The 14,258-nt window shown below is 42.9% G+C and overlaps 1 protein-coding gene across 16 annotated transcripts in view; it reads right to left on the bottom strand.

Moving 5' to 3' along the window:
• The window catches only part of ERC1 (ELKS/RAB6-interacting/CAST family member 1), a 524,562-nt gene that overhangs the window by 479,372 nt on the left and 30,932 nt on the right, over window positions 1-14,258 (bottom strand). The window lies entirely within an intron of this gene.

Here is a 14,258-nt window from a genome sequence, read left to right as displayed (position 1 = left end):
TCTACCCTATGAATACAGATACAGTTTCTAAGACCTATGCCACACTGATACTTTACCACACGGCTAAATTAAGCAAACTCATTACTCCTCTCTTGATATTTACAATTCAACACCCATATAGAAGAACTTTCAGAATGTACTATTATTTTACATTTAGGAATGATAAACTTTTCACGTTGTACTTCACTTTCTGCAACTTAAATTTTAACTGAAAAAAAGTTATTTCTTCATTCTATTGTCATACATCATCTGAGTAATCTTGTGCATCAATGACTCTCAAGGTGAGGAGATATCAAAATCACCTGGATGGCTTTTTTTAATTAAACATAGCTAAGATTTTAAGCACCCTTTCTCTATACACACATTCCTTCTTCTGAGGGACACTGTCACAGTAAATAATCATTATGTATAGGAATCTGTCACAACCCTGAGGTATAATATGGCAGAAAAAAAGGATGAGAAGCATTGAGCCAATAGTCCCTTGTTCCTTTTCCCATCTTTTACAACTAAACCCAAAAGTGGCAATAGAACCATCACAAATTCCCTGTGGCTGATGAGCAATAGACTAGTTTAAGAATTAGAGGTTGTAGGGGAGCTAAGAAATGCAGTAAAGGCATCTGGGCAATGTTAGACTCTCTCTTTAACCTTCTGTGACTGTTTAACTCTCTGTAGCCTCAGATTAGGCTGACTACCCAGAAAGCCGGAATCCCGCCCAAAGATAACGTCAGGCCCCAGGAAGGAGGTTAATGGATGTATACAATGTGAGTAACGGCCTGATGTTATTCGTTAACTTAGAAATGCATTGTTCTTTCTTGTGGTCTATGTGATTACCCACCATATGCTTTTACTATTAACCCCCTATACAGAAGAGACCCTGTCCTAGGAGGGTGTGGATCTCTGCCCAGCAGGTCACCACTGAGAGCAAGCACCTGCTTTTCCTGTGTATGTTAAGTTTCCTCTATTGACGCTTTTATGAATTTGAATAAGACTACATGAAAGTTCTTCGACATTAATCCTGAATTAGATTTTTTGGGTTTTTCAGAACCACCAGATAAGCTTACTTAAAATATAAGTTCCTGGATTCCATCTCCCAGATATTTACTTAATTGGTATACAGTAATGCCTGAGAATCTATATTTTAAGTAAATATTATCTGTTGATAATGATGTATCCAAGCCAAGATTTAGGAATCCCTGTTCTTACTTTTAATATTGAACACTGGGATCAATTTTAGTTCTTTTTTCTTTTCTTCTTTTCACATTTTTTAAGTCTTACTTAAAGAACTTCCTGAGGAATACTTTTTAAAAGCATTTCCTCTTATTTAAAAAGGCTGGGTCTCTAGAAGGCTTACAAATCTACACTAATAAAATAGAAAAATGGTAATTGGCGTACGACGCTACCCTTTTCATTAGCTAATCAGGGCTATATGCAAATTAACCGCCAACTAAGATTGGCAGTTAACTGCCAACTAAGATTGGCAGTTAACTGTCTACAAGATGGTGGTTAATTTGCATATGTAGGCACAATGCAGGGAGGCAAAAGGGAAAGCAGGAAGAAGCCCCCTGCCACTGACAGTGATCAGAAACCCAGGGGGGGACAGACCAGAGGAGAGAACCAAGATGGCGGTATAGGTTAACGCCGGAGTTTGCTGCTTTGAACAACTACTTCAAAAGTGAAACCAAAAAACGGAAGGGACATCACCCAGAACCACAGGAACGCTGGCTGAGTGGAAGTCCTACAACTAGGAGGAAAGAGAAACGCATACGGACACTCAGAGGAGGCGCAGTGCTGAAGTCAAATTCTGAGGTGCGGAGTGCGCGGAGCAGGGTGGCGGCGGAGGGCGCGGTTGTTGTTTTCAATCGGGAGGGAGTCGCAGACTCTGAGCACCAGATCCGGGAGAGTCTTTAGGGACCCAGACTCAAACGGGAGAAGCGGGACTGTCTGGCTTCGGTCAGAGCGAGTGCAGCTTTCTCTCCGAGCTTTGCAGCGGGTGCTGGGACTCAGAGAGGCAGAGCCCCTGGGGACAGGACTGAGAGCCACCATAACTGCTCTCTCCGGCCCACCCTGTTGATCCTGTGCGACCCGCCCCGCCCAAGCCCTGCACAGAGGCATTTGCCGGATAGCCTCAGGCAAAGGCTAGATTAGCACCTCCCTAGAGGACAGAAGTTCTCTCACTGCTGACACAGCTGATTCTCATAGCCACTTGGCCTGGAGGTCAAACCCTCCCTAGAATTAGCTACAACAATCAAGATTTAACTATAAGACTGCGAACAAAGACCACTAGGGGGTACACCAAGGAAGCATAACAAAATGCGGAGACAAAGAAACAGGACAAAATTGTCAATGGAAGATATAGAGTTCAGAACCACACTTTTAAGGTCTCTCAAGAACTGTTTAGAAGCTGCCGATAAACTTAATGAGATCTACACGAAAACTAATAAGACCCTCGATCTTATATTGGGGAACCAACTAGAAATTAAGCATACACGGACTGAAATAACGAATATTATACAGACGCCCGACAGCAGACCAGAGGAGCGCAAGAATCAAGTCAATGATTTGAAATGCGAGGAAGCAAAAAACATCCAACCGGAAAAGCAAACTGAAAAAAGAATCCAAAAATGCGAGGATAGTGTAAGGAGCCTCTGGGACAGCTTCAAGCGTACCAACATCAGAATTATAGGGGTGCCAGAAGATGAGAGAGAGCAAGATATTGAAAACCTATTTGAAGAAATAATGACAGAAAACTTCCCCCACCTGGTGAAAGAAATGGACTTACAGGTCCAAGAAGCGCGGAGAACCCCAAACAAAAGGAATCCAAAGAGGACCACACCAAGACACATCATCATTAAAATGCCAAGAGCAAAAGATAAAGAGAGAATCTTAAAAACAGCAAGAGAAAGAAACTCAGTTACCTACAAGGGAATACCCATACGACTGTCAGCTGATTTCTCAACAGAAACTTTGCAGGCCAGAAGGGAGTGGCAAGAAATATTCAAAGTGATGAATACCAAGAACCTACAACCAAGATTACTTTATCCAGCAAAGCTATCATTCAGAATTGAAGGTCAGATAAAGAGCTTCACAGATAAGGAAAAGCTAAAGGAGTTCATCACCACCAAACCAGGATTATATGAAATGCTGAAAGGTATCCTTTAAGAAGAGGAAGAAGAAGGAAAAAGTAAAGATACTAATTATGAACAACAAATATGCATCTATCAACAAGTGAATCTAAGAATCAAGTGAATAAATAATCTGATGAACAGAATGAACTGGTGATTATAATAGAATCAGGGACATAGAAAGGGAATGGACTGACTATTCTTGTGGGGGAAAGGGGTGTGGGAGATGTGGGAAGAGACTGGACAAAAATCGTGCACCTATGGATGAGGACAGTGGGTGGGGAGTGAGGGCGGAGGGTGGGGTGGGAACTGGGAGGAGGGGAGTTATGGGGGGGGGGAAAAGAGGAACAAATGTAATAATCTGAACAATAAAGATTTAATTAAATAAAAAAAAAAAAAAAGAAACCCAGGGGGGAGCTAAGAGCCCTGGGGCCGCCTTTGCCCTGCCCCCCAGCCATGATCGGAGAATCAGGTGCCTTTTCCGCCCTGGCCAGTGATAGCAGGAAGTAGGGGTGGAGCCAGCGATGGGAGCTGGGCACGGTCGAAGCTGGCAGTCCCAGGAGCTAGGGGCCCCTTGCCTGGGCCTAAAGCGAAGCCCACGATCGCGGGGCCGGTGCAGCTGCGGGTTCCCGCTGCCCGGGCCGGACGCCTAGGCCAGAGGCGTTAGGCCTGGGCAGGGGCAGAGCAGGAGATCACGGCGCCCCCCCGCCGCTGCCACTGCGGGTCCCTGCTGCCTGGGCCGGACACCTAGGCCAGAGGCGTTAGGCCTGGGCAGGGGAGGAGCCTGCAACCGCGGGGAGCTGGGGGTCCCCTGCCCAGGCCTGACACCTCTGCCGGAGGCCTCAGGCCTGGTCAAGGGGTCGATCCGGTGACTGGTGATCAGAGGATGATGAGGGTCAACTCCTCTGGCCGAGGCATCAGGCCTGGGCGGAGGGCTGGGGGTCCCCTGCCCAGGCCTGATGCCTGGGCCAGAGGCATCAGGCCTGGGTGGCGGGCGGAGCTGGGGATTGGGGGGATATGATGGTCCCCTTGCCCAGGCCTGAAGCCTGGGTCAGAGGCATCAGGCTTGGGCGGGGGGTGGAGCAAACAATCAGAGGGAGATGGGGGTCCCCTGCCCAGGCATGATTCCTGGGCCAGAGGCCTCAGGCCTGGGCGGGGGCCAGAGCCAGTGATCGGGGGGAGATGGGGGTCCCCTGTCCAAGCCTGACACCTCTGGCAGAGGCGTCAGGCCTGGGCAAGGGGCCGATCAGGTGATCGGAGGGTGATGGGGGTCTACGTCTCTGGCCGAGGCATCAGGCCTGGGCAAGGGGCAGAGCCAGCAATCGGAGGGGTCTGGGGGTCCCCTGCTCAGGCATGACGCCTGGGCCAGAGGCATCAGGCCTGGGCTGGGGGCAGAACCAGTGATGGGGGGAAATGAGGGTTCCCTGCCCAGGCCTGACGCCTCTGTCCGAGGCGTCAGGCCTGGGCAAGGGGCCGATCCTGCGATTAGAGGGTGATGGGGGTCAATGCCTGAGGGCTCCCAGTATGTGAGAGGGGGCAGGCTGGGCTGAGGGACACTCCACACACACACACACACACACACACACACACACACACACACACACCCAGTGCACCAATTTCGTGCACTGGGCCCCTAGTTCAAGTATAATAATCAAACGTTTAGATTCTGTGTAGTGACAAATTAAATTTAGTCACTGGTTAAAGCATTTTGTATGTTAACTATACTTTAATTTTTAAAAAGTAAAAGCATCCGACTGGCGTGGTTCAGTGGTTGAGTATAGACCTATGAACCCAGAGGTCACAGTTCAATTTCTGGTGTGGGCTCGATCCCCATTGGGAGGCATGCGGGGGGGTGGCAGAATCAGTAATTCTCTCTCATCGTTGTTGTTTCTGTTTTTCTCTCGCTCTCCCTTCCTCTCTGAAATCAATAAAAATATTTTTTTAAAAAAAGTAAAAGCAAAGTAGATTAAGGTTATATCCAAGAAAGAATAAAATTATCATCATTACTAATTATTGTGAAATCTCTGATTCAAATGAATTCATATTGTACCATCAAATAAATATGAAGATTTGATCAATCATTTCTTATTTTTTATCTTTATTGTTGATTTGTCCCCTCTTTTCCCATTGACCCCATCTAGCCCACCCCCAAGAAGGCCTTCACCACACAACTGTCTATGTCCATGGGTTATGCATATATATGCATACAAATTCTTTAGTTGATATCTTCCCACCAACCCATCCCTGCCTTCCCTCTGAGATTTGACAGTCTGTTTCATGCTTCTATGTCTCTGGACGTACAGCCAACATCAAACTTATTGGGGGAAAATTAAAAGCATTTCCCCCAGAAACTGGAACAAGACAAGGTAGTCCACTTTACAACTTTTATTCAACATTAGTGTCCCAGTGCACAGATTTGTGCACATTAAATGGAAATTAATTAGAAGAAATATTTTAATATCACTATTCGCCCTTTCTCTATAATAAAATGTCAACTCATAGAGACCAAAAAAACTACAAAAGATCAATGAAACCAAGAGCTGGTTCTTTGAAAGGATAAACAAGATTGATGAACCTATAGCCAGGCTCACCAGAAGCAGAGAGAGAGGACCCAAATAAATAAAATCAGAAATGAAGGAGGCGAAATAACAACAGACACCACAGAAATACAAAGGATTGTTTAAAAATACTATGAACAACTCTACTCCAACAAACTAGACAACCTGGGGGAAATGGACATATTCCGAGAAAAATACAACCTACCAAAATTCAATCAGGAAGAATCTAAAAATCTCAATAGGCCAATAACTATGTAAGAAATTGAAGCAGTCATCAAAAAGCTTCCAGCAAACAGAAGCCCAGGACCAGACGGCTTCACAGGGGAGTTTTACCAAACATTCAAGGAAGAACTAAAACCTATCCTCCTCAGACTACTACAAAAAATTCAAGAGGAAGGAACACTTCCAAGCTTATTCTATGAAGCCAGCATCACCCTAATACCAAAACCAGACAAAGACAACACAATGAAAGAGAATTACAGGCCAATATCACTCATGAACATAGATGCCAAAATTCTAGCAAATCAGATCCAGCATTACAACAGAAAGATTACACATCATGACCAAGTAGGATTTATCCTGGGGATGCAAGGATAGTACAATTTCCACAGATCAATAAATGTGGTACATCACATAAACAAATTGAAAGATAAAAATCACAGTCATATCAATTGATGCAGAAAAAGCATTTGACAAAATCCAACAGCCTTTCTTGATAAAAACCCTCAGCAAAGTGGGAATAGAGGGATCATCCCTCAACATAATAAAAGCCTTATATGACAAACCTACAGCCAACATCATACTCAATGGGCAAAAACTAAAACTATTTCACCTAAGAAGAGGAAAAAGACAGGGATGCCTACTTTTACCACTCCTGTTTGACATGGTACTGGAAGTGCTAGCCACAGCAATTAGACAAGAAGAAAAAGAAGGTATCCAAATTGGAAAAGAAGATGTAAAACTGTCATTATTCACAGATGACAAGATACTGTACATAGGAAACCCTAAAGACTCCATCTAAAAACTACTAGACTTAATAAATGCATTCGGCAATGTAGCAGGATACAAAATTAACGCCAAGAAATCTATGGCATTTTTATACACCAATAGTGAACTTACAGAAAGAGAGATTTAAAAAAATCCCATTTACCATTGCACCAAAAAAATTAAGATACCTAGAAATAAACTTAACTAAGGAGGTAAAAGACTTGTACTTGGAAAACTACAAGACAATAAAAAAGGAGATAGAGAAAGACATAAACAAATACAAGAAGATAACCGTGTTCATGGACTGGTAGAATCAACATCATTAAAATATCCATACTACCCAAAACAATCTATAGATTCAATGAACTCCCCATTAAAATACCAATGGCATATTTCACAGACCTAGAACGAACTCTCCAAAAATTCATCTAGAAAAAAAAAAGACCTCAAATAGCTGCAGCAATCCTGAGAAAGAAGAACAAAGTAGGAAGGATCTCAGTACAAGATATCAAGCCGTATTACAAAGCCACTGTTCTCAAAACTGCTTGGTACTGGCACAAGAACAGACATACAGACCAATGGAATAGAATAGAGAACCCAGAAATCGACCAAATCCACTATGCTCAATTAATACTTGACAAAGGCAGCAAGAGCATACAATAGAGTCAAGACAGTCTCTTCAATAAATGGTATTGGGAAAACTGGACAAATATATGCAAAAAAATGAAACTAGACCACCAACTTATACCATACACAAAAATAAACTAAAAATGGATAAAGGACTTAAACGTAAGACAGAAAACCATAAAAATCTTAGCAGAATCCACAGGCAGCAAAATCTCAGACATATGTCGAAGCAATTTCTTCACCAATACAGATCCTATGGCAATAGAAACTAAAGAGAAAATAAACAAATGGGACTACATCAAAATAGAAAGCTTCTGCACAGCAAAAGAAACCATCAAAAAACAACAAAAAAGCCCACTGCATGGGAGAATATATTTGCAAATGTTATCTCCAATAAGGGTTTAATCTCCAACATTTACAGGGAACTCATACAACTTAACAAAAGGAAGATAACCCAATCGAAAAATGGGCAATGGACCTAAATAGATACTTTTCAAAAGAAGACATAAGGAAGGCCAAGAGACATATGAAAACATGCTCAAAGTCACTAATCATCCGAAAGATGCAAATCAAAACGACAATGAGGTACCATCTCACACCTATCAGAATGGCTATCATCAACAAATGAACAAATGACAAGTGCTAGCTAGGATGCAAAGAAAAAGGAACCCTCGTGCACTGCTGGTGGGAATGCAGACTGGTGCAGCCTCTGTGGAGAACGACATGGAGTTTCCTCAAAAAATTAAAAATGGAACTCCCATTTGACCCAGTGATCCCACTTCTAGGAATATATCCCAAGAAACCAGAAACACCAATCAGAAAAGATATATGCACACCTATGTTCATAGCAGTACTATTTACAATAGCTAAGATTTGGAAACAGCCTAAGTGCCTATCAGCAAATGAGTGGATTAAAAACTGTGGTACATCTACACAATAGAATACTATGCTGCTGTAAAAAGGAAGGAACTCCTACCATTTGCAACAGCATGGATGGACCTGGAGAGCATTATGCTAAGCAAAATAAGTCAGTCAGAGAAAGATAAATATTGCATGATCTCACTCATTTGTGGAATCAACATAAACTGATGAACAAAAACAGATCTAGAGACAGAGAAGCATCGATCAGACCGTCAAACCTCAGAGGGAAGGAAGGGGAGGGTGGGGGTAAGGGGGAGAGATCAACCAAAGGACGTGTATGCATGCATAGAAGCATAACCAATGGACACAGAAACCAGGGAGGGGAGGGCATGAGCGGATGAGCGGGGGGGTGGGGGGGGAGTAAGTGGGGGATAAGGACAAATATCTAATACCTTAATAAAGAAAAGGAAAGAAAATAAAAAAAAATAGAAGTGTCAACCAAATTCACGATCGACAATGACAGATCAAAACACATGCGTGCAATTGGCGCCAGTGAGAGCTTTATATGTATCACGCATATGTGAGTCAACTTAGCCTTTTATATTTAAACTTGCTTAATTAGACTGCTTTCTGATTTAGCTAAACTTTCCCCAGCCCCATGAAGCACCTCAATTTCTCTTTCAGGTAACTGTCAGCAAAACAGCAGTAAATATCAACACGAAGCAGATTATTATTGTAGATCACACAGGGAGAAAGGGTAAAATATTTAACTGTAGCAGTGTTTGACTATATTCTGCGCAGTGAGAAAACCTGAAGTAATTTTCAAGGTCCACCAAATTTTACTTCTTCTTAGTTGGGTCAAGTTTCTAAACTTTCTAAATCTCTATTGCTTTTGCTAATAAAAAGAAAATAGGATTCTACAGTCTCCTATCTACCTACTCCAGGACTTCTGTGAGGATCAAATGAGATGAAGCATGTGAAAACACTTCACAAACATTTGGTTGAACTGTAAAATGTTTCCACCTGGCTATAAAGCAAGTTGGGCTCCTGGGCTGAAGAAACTCCAAGGAGGCTAGTAGCTAGGGAAAGGAAGCTGGGAGTTGCTACATGACATCATTGCCCGGCACCTACAGCGACCATTTCCGAGCTGGGCTGGGCTGTGGGCCACATTTTGCACCATGCAGTCTTGGCAGCATTCGCTGCAATTTGGTGGGGTGTCACTCCGGGGTGGTGGCAGGGCCTGTGTCCCACTTGGGGGAAGCCGAGTGTTCCTTTGTGGAGCCAGGTCCCCGGTGCTGTTTATTGTTAAATGGCCTGTCGCTAGGGAGAGGAAGCCAGGAGTTGCTACATGACGTCATTACCCGGCACCCACAGCCACCGTTTCTGGGCTGTGGGCCACAATTTGCACCATGGGGTCTCAGCAGCATTGGCTGCCATTTGGTGGGCTATCACTCTGAGGTGGTGGGTGGGGCCTGTGTCCCACTTGGGGGAACCCAAGTATTGCTTTGTGAGCGCAAGGTCCGCAGTGCGGTTTCTCTGTAAATGGCCAGTGCACATCACAGCAACTCCTGCACTGAGCATATGCCCCCTGGTGGTCAGTGCATGTCACAGCAGCCAGTCAGACACTTAGCATATTAGCCTTTTATATATTTAGACTAGAGGCCTGATGCATGACTTTAGTGCACTGGAGGTGGGTAGGAGGGTTTCTCAGCCCAGCCTGTACCCTCTCCCAGTCCTGGACCCCTCGGGGGATGTCCAACTGCCGGCTTAGCGGGCCCGCAGTGAGCCTAAGTCAGCAGTTGGACATCCCCCAAAAGGTCCTTAGCGCTGCTGCGGAGGCAAGAGAAGCTCCCACCACCGCCACACCAGCCGTGAGCCCAGCTTCTGGCTGAGCAGCACTCCCCCTGTGGGAGCGCACTGACCACCAGGTGGCATCTCCTGCGTTGAGCATCTGCCCCCTGGTGATCAGTGCACATCATAGCGACTGGCCATTCTGCTGTTCGGTCGATTTGCATATTAGGGTTTTATTATATAGGATAGTACTGGAGGTCCTAGCAACAGTGAACGGACAAGAAGAAAACATAAAAGGCATCCAAATTGGAAAGGAGGAAGTAAAACTGTCATTATTTGCAGATGACATGATATCGTACACAGAAAACCACAAGGACTCCACTAAAAAAAGGTAGATTTAATAAAGGATTTTGGCAATGTAGCAAGATACAAAATTAACATCCAGATATCAGTGGCATTCTTAGACACCAATAATGAACTCTCAGAAAGAGAAGCAACAAAACAATCCCATTTACCATTGTAACAAAAGTGAAATAGGAATACATTTAAGTAAGGAGGTAAAAGACTTGTACTCAAAAACTATAGGGCACTGAAAAAACAGATAGAGGAAGATATAAACAAGTGGAAGAATATACCATGTTCATGGATTGGTAGAATCAACATCATTAAAATGTCCATACTACCCAACACAATCTACAGATTCAATGTAATCCCTATTAAAACACCAATAGCATATTTCACAGACCTAAAACCAACACTCCAAAAATTTATATAGAACCAAATAAGACCCCAAATAGCTGCAGAAATCTTGAGAAAGAAGAACACAGTTGGAGGAATCACAATACTAGATTTCAAGCTATACTACAAAGCCACCATAATCAAAACAGCCTGGTACTGGCAGAAAAAAAAAGGCATACAGATCAATGGAACAGTATAGAAACCGCAGAAATCAACCCAAGCCATTACGCTCAATTAATATCTGACAAAGGAAACAAGAGCATACAATGGAGTAAAGACAATCTCTACAATAAATGGTGTTGGGATAATTGGACAGCTACATGTGAAAAAAATGAAACTAGACCACGAACTTACACCATACATAAGAATAAACTAAAAATGGATAAAAGATTTAAATGTAAGTTGTGAAACCATAAAAATCCTTGAAGAAAACAAAGGTAGCAAAATATCACACATCTCATGTAACAAAATTTTCACTAACACAACACCTAGTCAAGAAAAACAAGAGAAAAAAATAAACAAATGGGACTACATCAACATAAAAAGCTTCTGCACAGCCCTAGCTGGTTTGGCTCAGTGGTAGAGTGTCAGCCTGTGGACTGAAGAGTCCCGATTTCCATTCTGGTAAAGGGCACATGCCCAGGTTATGGGCTCGATCCCCAGTAGGGGTCATGCAGGAGGCAGCCTACAAATGATTCTCTGTCATCATTGATATTTCTCTATCTCTCTCCCTCTACTTTCCCCTCTGAAATCAATAAAAAGCTTCTGTACAGCAAAAGAAAACAACATCAAAATGAAAAGGGAACCCACTGTATGGGAGAACATATTTACCAATGACCATCTGATAAGGGGTTAATATTCAATATATATAAAATATTTGAACAAATCAACAAAAGGAAAACAAACAATCCAATAAAAAAAAAAATGGGCAGAAGAACTAAATAGACACTTAACCTATAGCAGACATACAAATGGCCAAGAGACATATGGAAAAGTTTTCAACTTCACTATCACAGAGATGCAAATTTAAATGACAATGAGCTACCACCTCACACCTGTCAGAATGGCTGCCATCAATAAATCAACAAACAAACAACAACAAAAAAAGAACAAATAAAAATAAATAAATAAATAAATCAACAAACAACAAGTGCTAGCTAGGATGGGGAGAAAAAGGAACCCTAGTACACTGCTGGTGGGAATGCAGACTGGTATAACCACTATAGAAATCCATATGGAATCACTTCAAAAAATTAGAAATGGAACTGCCATTTGACCCAGTGATCCCACTTCTAAGAATATATCCTAAGAAGATTAAAACACCAATCAGAAAGAACATATGCACCCCTACCCCTATGTTTATAGCAGTGCTATTTACAATAGCTAAGGTCTGAAAACAGCCCAAATGCCCATCAGTAAATGAATAGATAAAAAAGCTGTGGTACATCTACACCATGGAATACTATGTAGTCGTATAAAAGAAGAATCTCTTAACCTTTTAAACAGCATGGAGGGACCTGGAGAGTATTATGCTAAGCAAAATAAGCCAGTCAGAGAAAGACAAGTATCACATGATCTCACTCATATGTGGAATCTAATGAACAAAATAAACTAAATATGAAGATTTTTATTTAAATCTCTGCTGTTAGGTAAATTAACAGGTGCAGGCACAATAGTATACAGGCATTAAAAACGATGATTTAGATATCTACACTAATAAAAGAGAAACATGCAAATTGATGTCACTCCACTACACCCACCAGCCAATCAGGATGAGTACGCAAATTAACCCAACAAAGATGGCGGTTCATTTGCATATGCAGGCGTGGAGTGAAGACTGAAGACGACTGAAGATGACTGAAGACTGAAGACGACTGAAGACGGAAGATGCTTGGCTTCTCCGCTGCAGCTGGAGCGGAGAAGCCAAGCCTCGCTGCTGCGGCGAGACCAAAGGCCTGGGTCCCGGGTGCCAGAGGAAAACCGGTGCCAGCAGCCAGGGGAAGGAAGGCCTATTGCACGAATCTTTGTGCAACAGGCCTCTAGTATATCCTAAGACTTTAATATACAGTATAACACCTATAATATTCCCTTCATGTAAAATTTGTATGTGTATATGCACAGAGATAGTTCATTAGAGAGAAACATAAAAATGTTAACAGTGTGCCCAAACCGGTTTGGTTCAGTGGATGGAGCATCGGTCTGTGGACTGAAGGGTCCCAGGTTCGATTCCGGTCAAGGGCATGTACCTTGGTTGTGGGCACATCCCCAGTAGGGGGTGTGCAAGAGGCAGCTTATGAATGTTTCTCTCTCATCGATGTTTCTACCTCTCTATCCCTCTCCCTTCCTCTCTGCAAAAAAATCAATAAAAAATATATTTAAAAAAATGTTAACAGTGTAGCTACGGCCACTGTGGCTCAGTTGGTTGGAGCATCATCCTGTGTACCAAAGGGTAGTAGCAGTAGCTTTGATTCCTGGTCACAGCACATAACCAGGCTGTGGATTCGATCCCAGGTTGGGGTGTGTGTGGAAGGCAACCAATTAATATTTCTCTCTTACATCGATGTTTCTCTCTCTCCTCCTCCCATCTCTCTTCTTTCCTCTCCCTTTCATATCAATTTAAAAACACACACACACACACACCTATCCTTGGGTGAGGACTAAAAAAATAAAAGTTCTAAATATATTTTCAACATAAACTATAATTAAGATTTTAACTGCTGCAGTTTGAATATGACTTGTCCACATCTTTGTGGTCATATACCACTGAATGCAAAATGGCTATGGCCAAAACATTAACTACAACTTGGAAGAGGGCAGAAAATTAATAAATGAATGTTTCATATATCTAAGTAGAGGCCCAGGAAGGGTCCCTCAACCCAGCCTGCGCCCTCTCGCAGTCCAGAACCCCTCGGGGGATGTCCGAATGCTGGCTTAGGCCCACTCCCCACAGACATCCCCCAAGGAGTCCTTAGCACTGCCACAAAGGCAAGGCAGGAGAGGCTCCCGCCACCACCGCTGGGTTTGCCAGCTCTGAGCCCAGCTTCTAGCTGAGCAGCGCTCCCCCTGTGGGAGTGCACTGACCACCAGGGGGCAGCTCCTGTGTTAAACATCTGCCCCCTGGTGATCAGTGTGCGTCATAGCAACCGGTCGTTCCGCCGATTTGCTTATTAGCCTTTTATTATATAGGATAAGACAGCACTTAACTTATTAAACTGCAAAGCCCATAATTATGCCTCGTTATATTTATTTTCTAGAAGCACAATCACACCAAGTTGCCTTTCTTCCACCTTAAATTTGTTAAAGAACTAAAAAAAAATTACATAAGCATCCTTAAGTTAAACTATCATGAATGTCCACAGAAAGAACTGCTCCTCATTATTGCCAAGAGGACATGACAACCAAAAAAATAAAAAATAATCAAGGCAAAGGACCAAACCTGGGAAAGGCCAAGAAACAGAGAATAGAAAATATTAAATTAAATAATAATCAGGAAGATAAATGTACCAAGAAGGGAAAAACCTAAGAAAGGAAAAAAGAATGGTTAATTTCACTTATATGCATGAATTTAGACAGT

Source organism: Myotis daubentonii, chromosome 2 (assembly GCF_963259705.1).
Source record: "Myotis daubentonii chromosome 2, mMyoDau2.1, whole genome shotgun sequence".
Classification (NCBI taxonomy): Eukaryota; Metazoa; Chordata; class Mammalia; order Chiroptera; family Vespertilionidae; genus Myotis; species Myotis daubentonii.
This window is presented reverse-complemented; position numbering and strand designations above follow the sequence as displayed.